Source organism: Balaenoptera acutorostrata, chromosome 16 (genome assembly GCF_949987535.1).
Source record: "Balaenoptera acutorostrata chromosome 16, mBalAcu1.1, whole genome shotgun sequence".
NCBI lineage: Eukaryota > Metazoa > Chordata > Mammalia > Artiodactyla > Balaenopteridae > Balaenoptera > Balaenoptera acutorostrata.
This window is the reverse complement of record NC_080079.1, coordinates 57,392,594-57,415,203: the sequence shown is the minus strand read 5'-3', so window position 1 is coordinate 57,415,203 and position 22,610 is coordinate 57,392,594. Positions and strand designations below refer to the sequence as shown.

At 47.8% G+C, this 22,610-nt stretch overlaps 1 long non-coding RNA gene across 1 annotated transcript in view; it reads left to right on the top strand.

The window, feature by feature from the left end:
* The first annotated feature begins 956 nt into the window (after positions 1–956).
* The window catches only part of LOC130705024 (uncharacterized), a 328,482-nt gene continuing 306,828 nt past the window's right edge, over positions 957–22,610 (top strand). The window contains exons 1-2 of the long non-coding RNA XR_009005627.1: positions 957–1,039; positions 12,343–12,477. This is a non-coding gene — a long non-coding RNA (uncharacterized LOC130705024). The remainder of the gene's footprint in view (positions 1,040–12,342; positions 12,478–22,610) is intronic.

Here is a 22,610-nt window from a genome sequence, read left to right as displayed (position 1 = left end):
GGCATCTCTGCAGGGCCACACGGTCAGGAGCAGCAGAACCTGGACCTCCAGCCCCAGTGTGCCTCATGCCATGCCGCCTCTGGCGGTCAGCGGAAGGTGCTCTGGGATGCACACCCGCAGGACCTGGTGGGGATTTACGGCTCAGAGGGAATAAGAGTTTAGAGGGTTTTGTGATTCGCTCAAGGTCACACAGCAAGGAGCAGAGCTGGAAGTAGGACGGTGGTGCTTCACACCAGAATATAGAAAGATGCTCAGAGAAGAGCTGGGATATGGGAGAAAGGGCAAAAGAAAGCAAAGCAGTGCGAAGAAAGGAAAGACTACCAGTGCTTCCCAAAGCAAAGAACATAGTCCAGTGAGAGAGAGTGTGAGTGTGTGTGTGTGTGTGAGTGTGTGAGAGTGTGTGTGTGAGTGTGTGTTGTGTTAGGGGTGAATGGGAATGGCGTTGCTGGGCCTGCGGGGCCAGGAGGTGAGAATGAGAGTTAGGGAGTGGGGCAGAGGGAAGGAAAAAAAGAAACAGATGGGAAACAGTCCATGAAAGCCAAAAACCTCAAGTCAGACAAATGTTTATTTTATATAGTGTTGATAACAGGGGAAAAAATGCTGACGGAAACTCACAACTAGCACAGGCTAGCGCCAGCTCTTCAGACCCCAGTGGAAAGAGCTAGAAAGTGCCTTCCCCCAGCAGGCCAGGCCCAAACTTGGGTGCTTGAGGCCTGCCAGGATAGCCTACCTGAGGAGCCTGCTGAAAGTGCCCTGAAATTAGAGCCCAGGGCTAGAGTCCATAGCAAGTTAGAGCTGGCAGGCTGGTCCGCTTCTCAGAGCCCCGGGGTCCCGGTCTGTGAAATGGACATGGTCCTTCCTGCTCTGTCCACCTGTCGAAGCTGTTGGGAGGACTTCATTTCTGGCCCACATGGAATAACAGGCACTGGATCTAGCCTCCTGTCTGAAGAAAGAATAGAACATAAGAACCACGGTTTTCAAGACGGTGGGCATCAGGAAGCAAAGTGCTGTGATCTACGAGAGATGGGAGACAAATGAGGTGAGCCCTATGACTGTCCCCGGTTACCTGCCTGGAGTGAATCCCAGCCTGCAGCACAGGGAGGGGGGCCCAAGGAGCCTGGTGGACTCCCTGATTGGAGGGGATGGAGCCGAGGGTGCAGGGAGACTGCAGTTGATAGAGCTGCACCAGGTCCCCCTCCAGTACTGGCAGAGTTCTCATCAGCATATGCATGTGAGGCAATTACCTGGGGGGGTGAGGGGGAACACCCAGAGGATTATCAGGAATAGAGCATGGAGCTTGCACAGGGATGACTATAGTTTCTGTTCCTACCAGCCAGCCTGGAAAACTCACAGCTCAGAAGGCATTGAGTTTACTACTCTAATGTCCCATCCGTATTCAAATATTTCTGCTAAGTCCAGAAAATATGTCCTTGTTTTCAGTCAGTTTGTTTGACTCCTGTCCAAACTCAACCCTCTCTTTGTATTTGGTTTTCATGGCTCTAAACAGAGCAGCTTCTCTGCCCCCTTCTCCCACCCCCTTATTTCTCCTGCTTTTGGCTTGATGAAGAATAGAATGTCCCACATTCAGGATTTGGTTGCCTTCTTTCTTGTGGTGGCAGAACTGGTTCCTCTCTCCTTGGTATCTGTTACACTAGAGGCTAGATCTAAAGGCTTCTCCAGATTCAGGTTCATTTCTTTTGCCAAGAATGCTTCACGGGTGGTGCTTCCTTTCTTATTCTCAAGGTAGTAACGGTCTGTAGTGATTTCCCAACCGGCTCATATCAGGATTGGCTGCTCACTTCAGCTGCTGATAAAGCAGCGCTCTGGCACGCTAACTACCCAGAGTTTTGCTTCTTTTCATCCCATACAAGAAAGCATGTTAGGATGCGTGTAGGTTAGAATGGTGTTCGTCTATGAACAACCTTGAATCCACTCATTAAAAAAAACTCTTTGCAAACTTTGACCCTTTTTTCAGCCTTAGCGTGCATAACAAATGATGGTGACGCATGGCACGCCACAACCTTGAACCACTGAATTACCCGGTCCTAAAGGATTAAATGTGAGTTTCAAGGCTGTCACCTATGGGGCCTACGAAGTAGGGTGACCAGTTGTCTCAGTTTGCCTGGGACTAAGGGTTTTCAGTACTAAAGTTGGGAATGTTCTGGGCAAACTGAGTCAAAGTAACCACCCTACGACAATGTGCAGACTTGTCAGGTAACCAGGATTGTGAATAAGCCCCTTAGTACGTCAGAATTGCCAGGGCATTAGCTTCGCTCCTGTCTGACCCCTTTTTATACCAGCTGAGAAATTGGTGGTCGTCTGGGCTTTCCAGTGATAGAGACCACAGTCTTTTCCTTGAGGTGGCACATTTCATTGGTAAGTTTGACTGTTAGAAAATTGGGCCTCCCTGTAAATCCCATGAACCACTTGTCAGTTGGAATTTTACCCTGCGGAGCCAAGCATATGATATTGATCAGCTAATCAGCCCACTGAAGCCTGACCACGCACCCTCCAAGCAACCTCCCAGGTCGTTGCTGGTCCTGACTTCACATCCTCTCACCCTCCTTTCCCACCTGTGACCTCAGGACATAGTCCAGGTGCTGGTAGAGGAGGGTCATTGGCTCCAGAACAGAAGCTTAACTTGAGTTATGAGAGACTCCTATGCAGAGGAGATGGGCCTGCTCCCTCTTGCCTTCCAGAATCCAGGTCCTCAAGCATTTCCCCTCCCTGCCTACAAGCCCTAGTGCAATGTGACCCCCATGCAGGGGAGAAATGTGCTATCAAAAGGGAGACCTTGTGTGTCTTCACACCCTCTCGAGTGGCTGGTAGGGGAAGGGAGTGCCCAGCTCCATCCATTAAGGATGAGCCAGCTATTCTAACCCACTTGAGAGGGTTTAAAAGTAGAGCCAAGAGTTTAACTTCAAGATGTGCTTTACCACCCGAAATCAAATCATCTCATTTTCAGCACAGTTGTTGAACAGACATTCTCGTGGGGTTAATGCTGCAGCTTTTCCAGAAGCTCCTTGTGTGGGATGGAGGTCAGGATTTTATAGGCTCAGAGGCATTTCCATCACCAGCTGGGTGATTGTCCTGGAGACTAGCTGGCTCCATGTAAGATGTCTCTCCTGTCTGATCCCTGCTCAATGCCATCCTCTCTGTCTTCATTTCCCCTCTCCAGGATTCCCAGAAGAGCCCTTTAAATGTCCCTTGCTTCTAATCCTTCCCTAGGAAGCCTCTCCTTCCCTTGATGCCTATTTCATACTAATTGCCCACCCCCTCCCAGTCCAGTTCCCCAGGCTGTTCCTCAAGGGCCTCTCTTTGGCCCCAAAGGTTTGACCAAACTCCCTCTCTCCAGGGCCTCCACCTTCCTTCTTCTGAGACTAGTGAAACATTCTATCTGTTCCCACCTTGGTGTTGAATAAATACCTCTTTCTAGGTCAACCTCCTGAAGGAAGCCTTCCTTGATTATCTTTATCCTCTTCATGGACTTCTCCCTTCTCTGGCCTCCAGTGTCACACAAACCCATGGACCAGTTTCTCTTCCCCAGAAGACGTTTCTTTTCTCCCTGGCCAATTTGTAAGCCCCTGGAGGAGTGAGGCCAAAATGTCTGTGTCAGAGACAGTGAGTGCTCACCAAAGATCCCATGTCATCCCTTACATTTCCAGCCTCCCTGGCTGGAAAGTGGGGCCATGTGACTAGTTCTGGACTGTGAGCAGAAGTGACATGTGTCACTTCCTGGCGGAGGCAGTTAAGAGCTGGCAGGAGTCCTCCATCCCTTTCTTCCCCTTCTGCAGCAACCACAGATGCTGTGTGATCCAGGTGGCACAGCTACATGATGACAGATCCTCTGGCAGCCTGGTTCCCTGCATGACTGCATGGATCAGAGCTTCCTACTGCCCTGCATTAGACATGTAATATGACCAAGAAACAGACCTTATCCTGTTAAGTCTCTGAGATTTGGGGATTTTTCTGACGCAGCAGCTAGCATTGTTTAACATTAACACTGCATCTCCTTTGTTGTTCCGCTTCCCAACCATCTTCACGTCCCTCTTCCTGGAAGCTCTGAGCACAGACGTCACCTAGTATAGATTCAGTCAGTGAGGGTTTTTAGTCTAAATGATGAATTTCATGGGATGGTAACTGAGACATGGAACTCATAAATGGAACAACTTAAGAGGATGCTCTCAGCAGCACCATGCCCAGTAAAAACAACCCTTGAACTTAGCCTCCTGGAAAGGCCACCATCCACTGACCTCACTGACCAAAGCCTGGAACCCTGTAGCATGCTGACCTAGATGTAAAACCAGAGGTGGGATCCCCATAGCTGTATGACTTTGGAATAATCACATGTCCTCTCAAAGCCTTGAGTTAATCACCCACAAAATGACCAAATTATGTCTGCTCCAGGGACCTGGAACTCCCCAGTTCTGCCCTTCTAGGAAGACCAGCATGTTCCCCAGAAGACGGGGGCTTCTGGGGCCAAACGCTACTGTGGCTGTGTAGGTGTGATACCCAGCTTCCCCCAGCTCCTGGATATTAGATGTAAAGAAGGTAACATTGTGATGTAGCAGGGAGAGGCCCTTCTTGGGGCCATGAAGCTTCAGACTGTGGCCTGCCATATGTCTAGTCACTGCCTTTTCTGGGATTGGAGGACATGCTGGAAAGGTGGGGCAGGACCCCTGAAGGGAGAGTATACCAGCAATCCCTACCCTCACAATGATATTGGTTAGAAATTTCCATTTGACTGTAAGCCCTTTAGGGGCATGGCTGTAACTTTTTCACAGTCTCATCCCAGTGTCCTATTCAGAGCCTGACCCAGAGGAAGTATTGGAAGGGTACTCGGCTTCCCCTGGGGGTGGTGAGTGTCCTGTTGGTGGTTGTGTAAGCTGAGGCTGGTTGGTCACTAGGCAGGGATGCAGGAGAGGGTGTTCTGAACTCTGAGAAGGGCAGATGAGATAACCAAGAAGATTTGTCCCAGGCTGAGATTCCCCTGGGGGCTCCTGGGTGAGGCTGCATGGGGCACCGGGGAAACCAGATTTCCAGGCTGCGGGCTCAGGGATGGCCCTGGTGAGGTGTGGATCCCTCTTGCTTCCACGTTGAGGTGGGATGCCTGCAGCACATATTCTTAACATATGTTAACCCTGGCACTCTGCTCCTGCCAAGAAGCTGTCACAGAGGTATTTAGCAGAGGAAACAGTGTAGGAAGCGTTCCCGTTGTACTTTGGGGCACTGTGCAACTAATGGGGCATGTACAATGAGGGGCTGCTGGGCGGGGTTGACCCTGCCAAAGCCTGTTTGGTCCAGCACAAGAGGAGCGGGCATTAATGATGCCTGGCAGCCAAAGCGCAGGCCCCTTAGCTGTCAGAATGAAGTACAGGTGACGTGGGCTGAGCACCTACTATGTGCCAGGTGCTGGCCTTGGGCCTCACACATCTGCTACCCCACTTCACCCTCACAACACCCCCACCAGGCAGGCGCCATCCATCCAGTTTGCAGATGAAGAAGCTGCCTCTGGATCAGCCTGACTGTAAGGAAATCTACCTCTAATAAAACTCTAAGGAGACCGCATTATGATTTCCTTGGTACCCTGAATCTAATGAACCCATCCAGGAAGTGGGAGCCTGCATGTGACATTAGCTGATGCTACTTGTCTGATCTTTGGGGTCATGTGGGAATCGTAAGTTAGCCTAAATGAGGATGATTTTATTTGACAGAGGTCTTGGGAAAAGCCATCGACACTTGTCATTGGGATCAGGCTATGTGGTTTTCATCTCTGGAAGCATGTGCGTTTTATGGCCTTTTATTCTCCTCAATCCAAAATACAACATATTTGTGTAACACAGCACACACACGCATACACCTACGTGGGTACACATATTCATACTTGTACATCTGAAATACACAGTCACAATGCTGCTCACACAATGACACGCCCACATGCACCTGCTGGTGTACTCACATACACACACGTGTACCCATGTGACTTGATTTCATGCACACAACCCACATCAAATTGCCTTCACACACACACATTCCCTCTCGTGGACACGCTCACCCGCATACACATCAAGCATAGATGGAAAACTCACATTTGCACATGCTTTTTCTCTGAGCAAAGAAATCTTATCTTTTAAAGGAGGGGATGAGGAAAGTGAGCCAACAGTTCTCAGCTGCTTTCTGCCCTCCCCACAACTCTCAGAGACAATGAGTAGTTTTATGCAGGGAAACAAAAGAAAAAGGGCAGGTGGGAGGGGCCTGAGGGCCTGGTTGGACCTCTCCAGGGATGAACTGGTCCTCGCCTTTACCTCCCTGGATTTCAGTTTCCACATCAGTCAAGTGGGGATGAAGCACTTCCACCCCCTTTATTCGGCCCCTCTAAGTGCAGGCATGTGGCGGCCATTTAGAAAGGCCCAGTGCTCCCTGATGGGCCACAAAGCTTTTCCCCTGCTGGCCCAGGTGATGGAATGCAGCAGTCACACCCTCAAGGGGCAGTAAGTAGAGGTCAGATTTTCCTGGCTGCATAGGCCCTTAGCTATTTAGATTCCCCCTTATTTCACAGGTGGGGGAACTGAGGCTGGGAAGGGAAGGGCTGGGCGCTTAGCACCATGACTGGCACTTCCTAGTTGCTCAGTGGACACTTGGTGAAGGACTGTCAGATGCTGCTGTTTTACCACTTTCGAATCAGCTCTTGAGGCATCTGAGAACTTGGAATGTGAAGTCCTGGATGAGGCAATATTACATTTTGTGCAAGTGACTGTGGGAAATTTGGATGCTGACCTGCTCCTCTGATCCCAGGTGAGGACAGTCGCTCTTCCTCCCTTGTACAGACGCCTCAGTCAGGAAGTGAGAGTTCCTCTTCACCCAGCTCGTCCGGACTCTCCATGTGCATGTTTGTGCACCCACCCCAGGTACACACACATGCACACATACTCCCACATACTCTCTTGCACACGCATTCACACTCACACAGGAAACACTCTCCAGTTGATGAGACCTGCAGGGAAAAGAGGATACAGGGAGAGGCAGTAAGAGTTTTCCAGGCTGAGTGCTGCTGGGGTCCCAAATAGCATGTCCAGGTTGATCAGTGTTAAAATGAACTTTGATCCCATGATTCCAGCCAAGCACTAGATTCCACCAATGTGAGCCTGAGCATGGTCTGGTCCTTCCCCTTGCAGAGCTAAAGTCCACTGGAGGGTCGCCACGGGGTCACCGACACTGAGGGCCACATCTGGGAGGAGGGTGAGGACAGTCCCGTGGGTGCTCTGAGGAGGGAATGATAGACTCCCAAGGGGCTCTGGTGAAGAGAAGGGAATAGGGAAGGACATGTAGAATTTTGCCACATAAAGGAGCGGTGGGCTGGAGCTGTGTGTGTGCGCTGGCCTGAGGGGCAAAGTGTGCAGCATATTCTGGTGGGCAAGTGGTCCCGTGCCACCAGAGCCAGGGATAGGAGGGGCCAGAGAGGCAGCGTGGGGACAGATGGGAAGGGGCTTCAATGTTTGCTGGGGTTGGTGCTATTTCGTGGGTGGAGGAGTGGGTCCCATAATTGGTTTATAGATAGAAGGGATGAGAAAGGTGACCTTGGTGGCCATGAGGAGCCCGACTAAGGCGGGAAAGTGGCATCTAACTAAAGGCACCAGAGACTGAAGTAAGAGATCAGGGGTCCCTGCCCTCTGGATCTTGCAGGCCAGACAGGAGTTTGATGCAGTAGCTGCGGCAGGTGTGTTAGGACGAGGTCACACCAGCAGAGGCTGTGAGAAGTGAGAGGAGGACGGACTGGCAAAGGGTTTCTGAGTCAGACCCTAGAAGGGGTCACTAAGCGTGAGGTGTCAAGGACAAAGGCGAAGGTTTGGCTGGGGAGGGAGGTGGGCTTGCCATCCCTGAGGTGGGCTGGACAGCGATGTAACATCCCTCCCCAGGCCACCTCGGGAGGGAACCGGCCATTGTTTGTCAGCCTGTGCTGTTGTGGGAGCAGCAGCCCAGAATATTAAAATCGTTCTCAGGTTTATCTCCTCCCTCTCTTTGCTTGTTTGAAATCCTCGCAATTCAGGGGAGAAAGTTACTTTAATCCTCTGGTTCCTATCAGCCTAATTATAGTTTCAATAGACGACGGGCAGGGCTCTAAATGAGATCGGAGGACATGGGAACACATTATGTTGGCGCTAATAATGATCTGTCTTTGTTTTATGATTTCATGTTGTTGCTTCTCGTTTTGGCTGCCTGAATTCTTAATGCCTTCGAGTGTCTCAGGGAGATTGCTTCTTCTTGCTGCCAGGCCGGGACACAGTTGCAGACTTGCATATGAAGATACCCAGCCTGGTGCCTGCAGCTAACAAGCCAGCCGCCATTTAAATTTCAATCAGCCCTTCTGTTTGTGTGTGAGTTCCTTGGATGGATGGAATTAGCAATTTTGAAAAATTGATTAAAATTGCTGGTTTCACGAAGCCTCAAAACATCAAAATCAATCCTTTTTTTTTTTTTTTTTTTTTTTTTTTAGATACACCAAAATTTTTGTGAGACTCACCATGTCTGCAGTATGAGAAACTGCCAAGCCTGCTGGTGGGGTGGTGAGGAACCGGGAGCTGGGTGGGCTGGGGCTTGTCTTGGCTCTAGACCAACTTCTGTGTGACCTTCTTAAGTGTTTGAACCTCTCTGTTTTTTTCCCTCCATCTGTGGCATAAATGGGTTTGACTAGATGGGGGATCTCTAGAAGGCTCTTCCAGTCCTGACACTATATAATTAGGTGCTCAGAGTCAGGTGAAAAATGAATGGATCTTTGAAGGTAGAGTCTGCGTTTAGATGAGGTGAGAATACTAACAACAGATAGCACATGGAAAAATACAGTTATCCCCATTTTCAGTTGTAGAAATGGAGGCTTAAGCCCTTCCATGGTGCCATAGTTCCCAGTCCACAGACTTTCCCTCCTTTCCGGGTGAGTAACTCCAGGTAAGGCTGCCCTGCCCTGCCCAGCCCAGGGTTCTCCCAGGGGCCTCACTGGTTCTGGAAGAGTCACACGCTACCGCATGGCTCCCTGGCCCGACCAGGGGACCAGGGTGTGGAAGTTGGCAGCAGTTGGCATTTAAGGCATTCCTGGGCTTTCTCTTCTCTGAGCTTTGAGCTGATGTCTTGAAGGCTCTGTTCATCAGCTTTGCAGCAGAGGTGACTTGGAGAGTGAAATAGTAATGGAAAATGCAAATGTCTTATTTTCCTGAATAGCGCGAGCCGCTCAACAGCCCCGTACCCATGGTCCTGGCTGTAGTCTCAGTACAGATAAAAACCCTCTAAAACCCTCAGGGTTGGAGGAGAAACAAACCGCTCTGTTCGCTGTCACGGGCAGGAGTAAAATTCCTTGATTTCTGGTCCCGCCCTCACTCGCCCCCAGTTGCACTCACCTTGGTCGGTAACTAGGCACGGCTACTCCCTCCACTTCAATCTGAGTAAGAGGAGTGTCACAGCCACTTTCTGTCTGTCCTTTCTGTCTGTCATAGCTCCCCATGGCACAGCTGTCAACAGTGCTTAATCACAAGAACCACCTAGGACTCTCGTTAAAAAAGTAGGGATGCTCAGTACCTGCTCCAGACTTCCTGAAAAGAAGCCCAGCCAGTTCGGGAAGCCCTGTTTCTCTAAACACGCTCTCTGTATGTGGACAACATCTGTGTGGTCTCATCTCCCAATTCACTGGCCAGAGGGTCAGTGTGCAGACAATTGAAATTCTGTTCACAGCCCTATACGTGCTTATTGAACCCCTACTAAAGTTAGTGGGAAAAGATAGAGGACTTACGGGAAAAGCATGTTTTCTAGACCTAGAAATGAATACCAGCTCCATCACAAATGCTTCGTGACCTTGGGAAGTCACTTACCTCTCTGGCCCTGCGTTCCCTCAATTGTCCCATGAGGACGGTGGTCCCTCTCTCCAGACTGTCTTGAGGAGACATACATGGTGTGTACGTGGAACACTTGGTACAGTGCCTGGCACAGAAGTAGGTGCTCAACCAGCAGTAGCCTGTTCCTGCCAGAGGAAACCCACAGCAGCCCTATGGGGACAGTTCCTGGGCTTCTGTGAGTCCCCAAGCAGCTGGCCATTCCCAGAGCGTGTAATTTCCCCTTCAGGAGACGTGGATGTAGGCGGTAGGCTAGGCTCACTCCCCAGGGAAGTGACTTGCTCCTTTCACCAGCTATTATTGTATTTAAAACAAATTGGGCTTCAGCATAGTATAAACTAGTATCTGTTATGGGCCTTCAGGGAATTCACAAATTATTGAAATTATAATACCTTCCAGCATCAAGGTTTTGCTTTCCTGTAAAGCACAGTGGTGGGCACACACGGGCCATTCTCGTAGGCAGTGCAGACAACAGGCTGGAAGGAGGCAAGGGACAATGATGGAGAGAACTTGACCTGGCTTTTTTGCGGGTCCTTGTCCATTCAAAGCAGTCTTCTTTACCACCTTGGTGAACACCTGGTGCATGACACAGGCGCAGCCACTGAGCTCGGGAATCAGGGGTTCCCAGCGAATGGAGAACTCTTTGATTGTGTAGCAGTCAGCACTCGCTTTTTGTCGGGGAGGGAGAGAAATCCAGCTCAGCCTGGCTTAAGCAGAAGGGGAGGTGATTGACTCACAGGCCAGGAGTCAGGCATGACTGGGCCCAGGTTTTGTATGGAATTGTCAGCTCCATCTCTCAGCCTTTGTTCCTCTGTGTCGACTTCATCCTCAGGCTAGCTGTCCCCACAGGGTGGCACAAATGGCCCCAGCAGCTCCAGGCTCACATCCTGCCTGATAGGCAGTAAACCTCTCTTCCCCAGTGGCAACCAAAGCCTAGTACTGACTCTCCTTGGTTCACCAGGGTCGTTGCTCCTCCCTGAACAAATGCCTGTGGTCTGGGGAGTGGGGAACCCCGACTGTCCAGGCCTGGCTCACTTGCCCACCCCAGGGCCAGGAGTAGAGAGTCAGGGAGAGGTGGTTTCTGTATGAAGGGGGCTCAGAAGCTGAGTGGGCAAAACCAAGACATGTCCAGTCCCACTGGTCAAGGAGCCCAGGCCCAGTGACAGAACTTAGGGTGGCTTCTTATCTTCCCTGACCGCACCCCTGCCCCCACCAAACCCCACATTGCTTAGGCTCTTGGTTTTGACCTATTGAAAACACAGGATGATTAAGATGATTGGAAAACTTGAACATTGTCTTAGTTTGGGGTCCCTAAAAGTGGATGCTGAGGCTAGGATCAGGGTGTGAGATGTTTACCTGGGAAGTTACCTCACGAAGCACAGTAAGGGCTGCAGAGTGACACAGGGAAGCTCCGGAGGAAAACTAGTGCAGGCTGAGCTAGTGGGTGGGTTCCTGCTGTGGGCCATGGGAATTCAGTTGCTTTGGGACCCCCTTAGTGACTGCACACTCAGAAGGGTTCCTCCAAGGGGCAAGGAAGCTTGGCTATCTAATGACCAAGTCCTGTCCCTCCTGGGGTTTAACTGCCTAGCACTCTGAGCCTGCCGCGTTATGGTGAAAAGTCTTGCAGCGCTAGCTTGCCCTCAGATGGACATGCAGGTGCTTGAGCTGGAAGTGTCAGTGTGTAAGGGTGCACCCCACTGCAGCAGCAGCTGCCTTCCAGAGAGGAGGGCCGGGAGAGGTGGGATGGACACCAGCAGGATCTGCTACAAATTGAGACTGGGTATTATTAAGGAATTTAAAACAATTTTGCTAGGTACCTTAATGACATTGTAATTAACATATGAATATGCTCTTATTTTTTAAAGAAATGGGTTATGAAGAATTTAAGCGTGAAAGGTAGTGATATTTGTAATGTAAAATATTTTAGCAAAAAAAAAAAAAGGATGAAGCAAATAGCACAAAATGTTAGCAGTTGTTCAATCTAGATGACAGATATATATCTGTGGGTGTTAATTATGTTATTTCTAGCTTTTGGTAAGTTTGAAAATGTTCATAATCAAAAAGAAGACCCAGGGTGATGCTGGGATCTGTTTGTGTTTGGTGACTGGGTGGTGGCTACTTCTCTCTGTCCCTGGCTGGAGCTCTGGCCTTGCCTCCAAATTGTGTGTGACTTTGCAAAACTGTCAGGGCCTCAGTTTCTCTGCTTGTAAATGAAGGACAGCCTTGTTTCAGATTTCTGAGATCTGCCACACTCAGAGGCTCTGGGTCAGTAAACAGTTTCTGAAGTGCACTGGAAATTCTAGAATATCAATAGAAAGAGCTTTGGAACTCCCAGTCTGCTCTTCCCACCCCGGAGCCTTAGGTTAGGGCCTGTTGGGCCACTTCTGAGCTGTTCTAAGACTCAGCCTCTGACTCGGAAAATGATCCCAGTTAAGCGTTCAACTGCCCTTTTTTTTTCCCCCAGGGCTGACATTGGACTGCTGGGCCTCAGCATGATTGAAACCTGGGGAGAAGGGCCAGTTCAGCGAGGAAAGCAAGGTCCTGGGCCTCATGCAAAGACAAGTGTCCTGCAAGTGAATGCATATATTCCTGCTATATGGTGAGTTTTTACCATAAATGATGTTGAATTGTGTCAAATGAGTTTAAAAAATTTTATTTTGAGATAATCATATGATTTCACAGATATTGGAATATTAAACTTTTTGTTCCTAGGATAAATCCCTGTGAGTCATGGTATATTATCCTTTTTATATATCATTGAATGCAGTTTGCTCATATTTTAGAAGTATTTTTGTCCCATGAAGAGTATTGGTCTGTAGTTTTCTATTTTAATAATTTTTTTTTTCTGGTTTTGGCATCAAGATAAGTTGGCTTCATAAAATGAATTGTAAAGGGTTTTCTCTTTCTCTGTTTTCTGAAAACGTTTGACAGAGTTGGTATTTTTTTTCCAATTTAAAAATTTCTAATTTTTAAAAATAGAATCTACCAGTGAAGCTATTGGAACTGATACTTTCTTTGAAGGAAAATTATAACTATAAATTCAGTTTACTTTGTAGATATAGGATTATTCAGTCCTTCTGTTTCTTCTTGAGTGAATTTTGGTAGTTTGTACCCTTCAAGGAATTTGTGCATTTTTCTCTAAGCTCTTGAATTTATGGTGTAAAATTGTTTATACTGTTTATCTTCACCATACCCCTTATCATTATGTAATGTTCCTTTTTACCCCTTTTTATGAAGTCTATTTTACTTGATATCAATATAGTCAATAGAACTTCCTTTATAAAAATTAAAACAATTATTTTGTTATTATTATTTTATTAAGCTATATTGACAATAGAACTTTTTTTTTGCTGCTACTTTAAACAAATTTAAGTATAATTTGCCTATGTCAGTTCCAGGTGTACAACACAGTGATTTGGTATTTATGTACATTACAAAATGGTCATCATGATAAGCCTAGTTACCACCTGTCACCATACAAAGTTATTACAGTATTATTGACTATATACCCCATGCTGAATAGAACTTTCTTATAATTAGTGTTTGGGTGGTATATTTTATTCCATCCTTTATTTTTAATCTATCTGTGTCTGTGTATTTAAAGTGTATATCTTGTAGACAGCATGTATTTTGGTCTTGAATTTTATCTAGTCTATTAATCTTGGACCTTTGAATTGGAATGGTCATTGGTAGATTGGGTTCAAATATATCATCTTGCTATTTATTTTCTATTTTTTCCATCTGTTCCTTGTTTCACTTTTTCCCTGCCTTATTGTGTATGAGTTCAGTACTTTTTAGAATTCCATTCTATCTTCTCTGTAAGTTTAGTAGCTGTACCTCTTCGTTTTATGTTTTCAGTGATTGCTCTAGTGTTTGTAATATACATTTAACTTACCAAGTCTACTTTCCATTAATATTATACAAATTTACGTTTGATGTGAGAATCTTACGACAGTATAATTCCTCTTCCCTTCCTGTCCTTTGTGCCAGTGTTGTTATATATTTTACTTATACATACATTATAAACACCACAGTATACTGTTATTTTTATATTTAGTCAGCTACCTTTAAAAAAATGAGAAATGAGAAAACATGTACATTTTTATCTACCCACATATTTAGAATTTCCAAGACTCTTCATTTGCTTGTGTAGACCTGATTTCCATCTGATATTTTCCTTTAGCCAGAAGAGCTTTAGTTAATAATTCTTATAATGCAGGTCTGCTAGTGGTAATGAATTCTCTCAGTGTTTTTTTAATCTGAAAATTCTTTATTTTGCCTTTACTTTTTTATTTTAAATTTATTTATTTATTTATTTATTTTTTGGCTGTGTTGTGTCTTCGTTTCTGTGCGAGGGCTTTCTCTAGTTGCGACAAGCGGGGGCCACTCTTCATCGCGGTGCGCGGGCCTCTCACTATCGCGGCCTCTCTTGTTGCGGAGCACAGGCTCCAGACGCGCAGGCTCAGTAATTGTGGCTCACGGGCCTAGTTGCTCCGCGGCATGTGGGATCTTCCCAGACCAGGGCTCGAACCTGTGTCCCCTGCATTGGCAGGCAGATTCTCAACCACTGCGCCACCAGGGAAGCCCCTTGCCTTTACTTTTGAAGGATTCTGTCACTTGATATAGAATTCTAGGTTGATAGTCATTTTTCCTTCCTCTTTATACATTTTTAAAAATATTTATTTATTTATTTATGGCTGCATTGGGTCTTCGTTGCTGTGTGTGGGCTTTCTTTAGTTGTGGTGAGCGGGGTCTACTCTTCGATGCAGTGTACAGGCTTCTCATTGAGGTGGTTTCTCTTGTTGCGGAGCACGGACTCTAGGCACGCGGGCTTCAGTAGTTGTGGCACGTGGGCTCAGTAGTTGTGGCTCATGGGCTCTAGAGCGCAGGCTCAGTAGTGGTGGCGCACAGGCTTAGTTGCTCCACGGCATGTGGGATCTTCCTGGACCAGGGCTTGAAACCATGTGCCCTGCATTGGCAGGCGGATTCTCAACCACTGAACCACCAGGGAAGTCCCTTTGCTCTTTATACATTAGAGATGTCATTCCATTGTCTTCTGGCTTGCATAGTTTCACTTGAGTAGTCTTTGTAATTTTTAGTTATGTTTCCCTGTAAGCAATGAGTACTTTTTCTCTGAAGATTTTCTCTTTAACATTGGTGTTCTTAAATTTGATTATGATACGCCTTCATGTGATTTTCTTTGTACTTATCCTACCTTGGGGTTTGTTGAAGTTTTTGGATATGTCAATTTATATTTTTAATGAAATTTAGAAAACTTTCAGCTATTACTTCTTCAAATAATTTTTGTGTGCTTTTTCTTTGGGGACTCCAAATTACACATTTGTAGAAAACTTAATACTGGAGTGTGACCCACTCCAAATATTCTGACTTAATTGGTCAGAGTAGGAGCATTAGTATTTAAAAAATTTTCCCAGTTAGTTCTAATGTGCACGCAGGGTTGAAAGCCACTGACCTCATCCAACCTTCCCAAGTTAGAGCTGAGGCCACTGAAGCAAAGAATGGTTAGAAGCAAATGTAGATGAGATCACAGTCTGTTGCAAAGCCCACCTAAAATGGAGTACAGGATATGTATAATACCTTATATCCTCCCAGGAGACTGTCTCTTGGCATCCAGGTATTTGCAATTGTGTCAGGAGGTCTGCAGTGCATTTGAATTCAAGATGTAAATCCTCCAAACATAGTAGCTAAGGCCAACCCATTAGCTATACAAAACTATGGATTTCTGCAGTCCCCAAATCATTTAAATCAGCCTATTACCACTACAGTGCCCACATATAGACCTGGTATGAGTCATTGATTGGTTTTGATCAAGTTGATGAGAATTCTGCTATTTAACAGACTTCAGCACTCTGGAGAACCCCAGGGCATATTCTGCCAGTGTTCCTATCAATTCCATCTCCAGCTTTACATCAGCAAAGATGTTCTCAGCTTGGTTTCAGTCATTCTATGCATTAAAAAAATAGTGCTTTCACTGAACCAGCAGGAGGCAAATATTATCTAGATTTTGATACTGAGTAACATTCTGAGATTTATTGATTCATGTTCAAAATTTCAGGGATTCTATATAGGATTCTTTGGTGAGATCCTTAGGTGAGAATTTTTTTTTTCCCTTTTTCCCTCCTTCTCTTCTCCTCCTCTCCCCTCCTTTCCCCCATTTTTCTCTTTCTCTCTCCGCTTCCCTCTCTTTCTTCTTTCTCTTTTTAAAGTTAACCCTAGGTTGGTCACACCTGGAGTGGTGAGACGCCTCTGCCTGGGGACCACATGCAAGTTAGTAGGGAACTGGATTATTCCAGTGTTCCTTTCCTGCCTTGACATTTTTTCTAATTCCATAATGCCCCTAGATGATTCTTGGCTGATACCCAGTTTCAGATTTTAGGCTGATAATAGCAGCCAGATGACTCCCCTCTCTGCTCCTCTCTCCACAGCACACTCTTAGCTTTTGCTTGGGCTTTGACTCACTGTTTGGCTTAGACAAACCCACTCATCAAGCTGGCATTTTACAGGTGGCTGAAGACAGATGCAGAGAGTGAAAACAAAAAGTGATGGTTAACACTTATGAAGTGTGTATAACTGTTTTAAATGCTTGACCCTCAGAGCCAGGCTATAGACAGGCACTAAACATTACCCTCATTTTATACAGGAGGAGACTCAGGCACAGAGGGATTAAGTAACTTTTGAAAGAACATGATAGATAAGTAGCAGACCTGGGATTTGTACCAAAACAGTTCTTAACTAAAGCTTAGAGACTTGATCTAAACCACTACCTGACTGTCAGAGGACAGCCCTGTGTTTGGATTAAGTAGGTGGCATCTGAATGCCATGCTTCGAAGGACCAAAAGGCATTGCCCCTGATGCCCTGTCATATGTCTACAACCTCCTCTATGAGCTCCTGCGTTTGAATAAGGCATCACTTATAGTTTCTGCATTCAGATGGACTCTGAATGCAGAAGTCCTCTACTTTCTAATTTGTGGCCTTGGACCTCAGCTTCCTTATCTGTAAAATGGGGCTGCTAATACCTCCTTCAGAGGATCATCGTAAGGATTCAGTGAAATTGTGTATGTAAAACACCTGGCACAGAGGACCCACCATTTATTAAGGGATGGAACCACGGGAGGAAACACTGTGATCTGCTGATTGGCATCAGTGAAGAGCCCCAGAGAATGGAATATGGGCAGATGTTTTATTTTTAACTTTTTATTTGAAATACAAATTTGCAAATATAGTACAGAAAGTTTCTGTGTACCCTCCTAGCTTTTCCCAATGTTAGCATCTTACATAATTTATAATTACTAAAACCAATAAATTAGTATTGGGAAACACTAATACTAAACTATAGATTTCTTTCAGATACCACTGTTTTTTTCATTCATGTCCTTTCCCTATTCCAGGATTCAGTCTAAGACCCCATGTTGTATTTAGTTGTCATGTCTCCTTAGTTCCTTCCAATCTGTGACAGTGCCTCAGTGTGCCCTTGCTGTTCATGACCTTGACCTTTTAGAAGGGTACTGAGCAGTTATTTTATAGGATGCCCCTCAATTTGCATTTGTCTGATATTCCCCTCATGATTAGATTGAGGTTATATTTTTTTGGCAAGAATACCACATATGCGATGCACCTTTCTTAGTGCATCATATCAGGGGCCAGGTGGTGTCTATATGTCCCATTACTGGTGATGTTAACCTTGATCATCATGGTAAAAGTGGGGTCGGCTGGGTTTCTCCACTGCAGATTACTGTGTGTGTTTTGGCCTTTGTATTGATAAATATCTTGGAGGAGATACTTTGAGATAATTCAAATATTCTATTTCTCCTCCAATTTTCACCCATTAATTTTAGCACCTTGTCTGTAATAATTATTACTGTGGTGTTGCAATGGTGAATACTTAACTTTCCCTCATCCATTCTACATTTATTAATTGGAATTCTTCCATAAGAAAGAGCTGCCCCCATTTACTTATCGATTCAGTTATTTATTTATAACCATATGGACTTGTGGGTATTTAGTTGATGAATGAGTTATAATTTGGTATTCTCATTATTTATTTTATTGCCCACATTGTCCCAGCCTTGGCCTTTCAGGTTGTTTTCTCTGTCCTTTGGACCTGTGGCCAGGGTTTATGAAATCCCAGAGTTCACCTCGGGGCAGCAAGGGCCAGGCTGTGAGAGGGGGCAACTTGAAGGGGAGTGGAAGTGAGAGGGGAGATGGTGGCACCCGAGACCCCTTCCCCATATAGAATCTGCTTCTCTAAGACCCAGTCAATTCTGGAATTTCACTGGACAGCCCTATTTCCCTGCTCCATTCTACAGCTGAGCAAATCAAGGCCTCAGGAAGGGAAGGGGCTGTTGGGGGCCACTGAGCAAAAAGCTGGGTGGGTGGTGAGGTGGGAGGGGTGACCTGAGCCGGAACCCTGTCCCTGCCATCCTAGCCTGGCCCTGGGCCCCCATGCGGTACCTGTTTGCAGGGCAGCCTGTTTCAGGAGCCGGGCAGCTAAGGGCTGAGGGAAGTGCGCTCCATCAGCAGAAACTCAGGAAACAGGAGGCTTCTGGTGCAGTCTCTTCAGGAAGCCCTGGGGCTGTTGGCGCTGCTTCCCTCTCCTTTCTGCCCAGCTGAAAGGGAGGGGTTTTCGTTGCCAAATCCCCAGCTCCGGCTCAGTGGGGGCCTCTAATCCCCTCCTGGCTCAGGAACGTGGTTCAGCCCAGGCCTACTGGAGGTGCCCCCAGAGAGGATTTGTGCAGGCCTGGGAACAGAGCTCCATGCGGCCCCAGGCCCACCCAAGCCAGAGCTGGAATGCTAGCAGCAGAGCATGGGAAACAGGCATAGGGTTGGAGCTGACAATAAGTTCTGTGAGAGTCAGGGGCTACATTAATAGAGGTCCAGTGGGCAGAAGGAGGGGTAGGCTGGTGTGACACACGAGACCAGCCTATAGCAACTTCAGTATCTGAGCTCTTCTGGCCCTGACTGTTTGTACAAGCACTAGACCCTGGGCTGAGTGGAGACATACCACACCCAATGAAAATAGAAAAGCCTCCTTTCAGTCCTGGAAGAACGTGCAGAAAGCAGAGATTGTGAGTTCTGCTGGTCCTTTCTAGTCTACAAGGAGTTTCCTTTCTACAGAGGAGGGGAGAATAGGGGTTGGGGGGAGGTCTCCATTTTACAGATGCTGCAGCTGAGGCCTGAAAGAGAACGGGGTTATGGCCTTCTCTGGGGAGCGCAAATGATTCCAGAAAGAATCAGGCTTTCCCACTCCTGAGTTCTGGGCTATTCCATGACACCATCCTGTCTTTGGGGCCTGTCCTCCCATATCTGACTCATCTCCAGCCATGGTGAACAGTGCCTAAGACTCAGTAGGTGCTCTGGAAAGCCCTCGAGCATTCCCCATGCTCCTGCAGGGTGGACCATGATCTTGGGTGGGTTGGGCAGAGGAGGGGCCCTCCCCCAGACCCATCAGTGTCGAACAGCTAGATGACCGAGTGGCGTGTGTGCACGCGTGTGTGTGCACGTCTGCAGGGCGAGGAAGTGGCATGTGCTTGGAGGAGCCTGCAGAGAGGCACTTGGCTGGATCCCCACCCTCGTCTGGCTCTGGTTTCATACTTCCTTCCCCTACAGGCCTGGGGAGGCCAAGCTGCACAGATGGCCATCTGGCTGGCACTTTAGGACACGGCCCAGTGCTCACTCCCAACCTTCTCTTACCCTCCTTCTCTGCTTCACTGGCTCTATGGACTCTGAAAGGAGTGCTGGGCCAGGATGGAGAAGCATTAGGGGTGACAGGCAGGGGCCTCAGGCACAGAACTGGGCCATGGTAGAGCTTTGCCACCTCACCACGATCAGACTCTCATTGAAGAGAACTCATGTCTGTGCTGCCCAGGTCCTAAGGCCTGGGAGGCAGGAGGGTCACAGGATGGGGGAGGCTGATGCTGTGCCTAGTGAGAAGATTCCACTGATGTGAGCATCCTCCTTGGCTCTATAAACTCCATTCCCAAGAGCCAGTCAGAGGTACTGCAACGCAGCCCCTCCCTCTGTCCATACATCCCCCTCATTCATTCCATAAACCTCTCTTGATGCTTACAGCATCCTAGAACCTGTTCTAGGCCCTGGCAGGGCCCCATCATTTATTCAAGATGAATAAAGAGCCATTGGATTTGTTCAGAACCCAATTCTGGCTCCAGAGTTTTAAGAATTGACTGCTGGGGAGGATGGGGACGATTCCTCCCAAGCATCATTATAGTGACCTGCCCCCTGCAGAGCTTTGGGGGCAGAGAATATAAGAAGGGAGGGGGTGGGAGGTGCTGGGGAAAGAGGTAGGAGCTGGGGGTGGGGCCTGAGTTCTGGCCCCAGGTCTGGTGCCTACACACTCTATGTCCTGGTAGGGTTGCCAGATTTGGCAAAAAACAAAACAAAAATGGGACTCCCAAGTAAATTTATGTGTCAGATAAACAGTGAAAATTATTTAGAATAAGTTTGTCCCTTGCAATATTTGGGACATACTTATACTAAAAAATTATTTGTTCTGTATCTAAAATTAAGACTTAACTGGGCACCCTGTGTTTTGTCTGGCAATCCTATGGTCTGGGCAAGTGTATGGCAGACCCTCTCTGGGAGTCTGTTGCTTCATCAGCACCACTAAGGTGAGGAGGGGGGCCAGTGAGAGCCAAGGACCCTCCACCTCCATGGAGGGCAGACTGCCTGTTTCATACTAGCCCCTGGCTCAGTACCACCTGATGGGCAGGGTTGATGCCTTCAAAGTGTATGGAGAAAAGTCTGGGTGTTCGATGAGTCAGACCTGCTCTTGTGAGACCCCCATTTTTGTCTCTCCCCGATGGAACAGGTCAGCCTGAGTGAGCCACTGGCTGTCATTACATGAGAGAGCCTGCACAGGGATAGTCCTAGGTCACCAGAGGTCCCCCTACAAAGAAATCCTGGGCTGTCTGTCCCTCTCAATGTTTTCCCTGCTTCTAGTTCAGCCTTGCCCTTGACTGCCGCAGAAGGAGGCCAGAGAGGGAAAGAGTATTGCCATGGTCACACAGCATGCAGTGGGGAGCCAGAAGCAGCCCTCCAGCCACCCAATGCCCTGCCCTGTGCCCCCTGGGAAAACACGCTCCCGGCCCTGCACAGTCTTCTCTGAGGGTTCTGTTTGTGGCTATGGGGGTTCCTGCCCAAGAAGGCCTAACAGGGTCTGAGGGCCTCTGCCCAAAGGTGAGTGACACATTGGTCTGAAGCCATTCTGGCCTGGGGTGTTGAGAACCGCTTTGAGCATGAACAATCCCATATGTCCAACGGCTGATTAGCCGCACAGAGATGGGGAGGGGGAAAGATCATGAATAAAGAATCCGTATTAACCAAAGAGCCAGCAACAGAGGCCCAGCTGAAAGAAATTAAAAAGATGGTGTTTTCAAACACTGCCCTCCGACTAGGGAATTTTTCTAGCTGCGAGCGAGTGTGTTACAAATTTCAGACGCTAACGTATTGACAAAAACAAACAAATAAACAAAAGTTGAAATGCAGGAGGCCTCCTGGGTCTGATGGAAATCTCAGTGATGTCCCCCCACCCCCTGCTTTGTCCTGTTGTAAAAAAAAAAATGCAGCTAACAATAATATCTGACAGCAAATTCTTCCCCGGTCTGGATGCTTTTCACCCATTGTTCCTTTGGAAAAAAGTTGTCTCTTTAAGCGTCTGCATGTTGGTGATCATTAGGAGGAAAGAACTAAGCAGAGTTTCCTTTATTTATTTACGTCCCTTTTTCTGAATTCTGATGAAGCACAGACAGGCAGGCAGGCAGAGGAGCATCTGGCTTCTCAGAAAGATGGCTGTGTGGAGAATTGGGGCCCTGGCTCCAGACTCCGGGAGCATGTGCAGGCTCTCAGAGCAGACGGAGAGTCCCTCTTCCCAGCAGTTGGGGCTGCAGTGGAGCCCCCCAGCTTCTCCCCGGTCCTGCTCAGGGCACCCCTGACCTCTCCTCGGCCCTGGGCAGGCTGTGCGTGGAGCAGGGCGTCACGGATGAGAGCCTCATGCACACTGGGGGCGCAGGGTGGAGGGGGTATGTGATGTGAAGTCCAAAAGAAGGTGCTCAGGCTGGTGCAGGTCCTAAAAACCACATGTTCAGAAGGTGGATGGTAGGATCCAGGGGCGCTTAGCCTGAGGCAGTGCGTGGGGGAGTACTGACACAGGGGGAGCCAAGCCCTGTCTCATCTTGGCACATTTGCAGGGTCGTCGTGGAGCAGGGGGGAAAGACTGTCCTTAAGGAGTGCATGTTGTACCAAAGATGGAAAAGAGAGGCCTCTTTCTATGCTCAGATGACGTCACTATCCATCAGAATCAGGCGAAAAGTTGGAAGGGTGGCCCTGTAAATGGAACGAGTTCCCCGTCATTGGACAGGTGGCAGGGAGTGTGCGAGTGTGTGTTTATGGTGCACCCGCCAAATGTGTTCTGGGTTCTGGGCCTGTCCTTCGCATGGCTGGACCCTCCTGTAAGCCTCCAGTTCATCCACATGGGTTTTCACGCGTTTGTATTCTAGACGGGAGGCTGAGGTAGAGGTCAGGCTGGGTAAACCTTGAATGACTGGCAGAGCCAGAATGCAAATCATCGCTCTTTGTGGGACAAGCTGCTGCCTGGGCAGAGCCTGCTCCGTGGAGATGATGTGGGGGATTTGAGCACGCTGTAGGAGATGGGGCAGGGGTGCACTTCCCGGTCCTAGAGGTGTGACGCAGAGGAC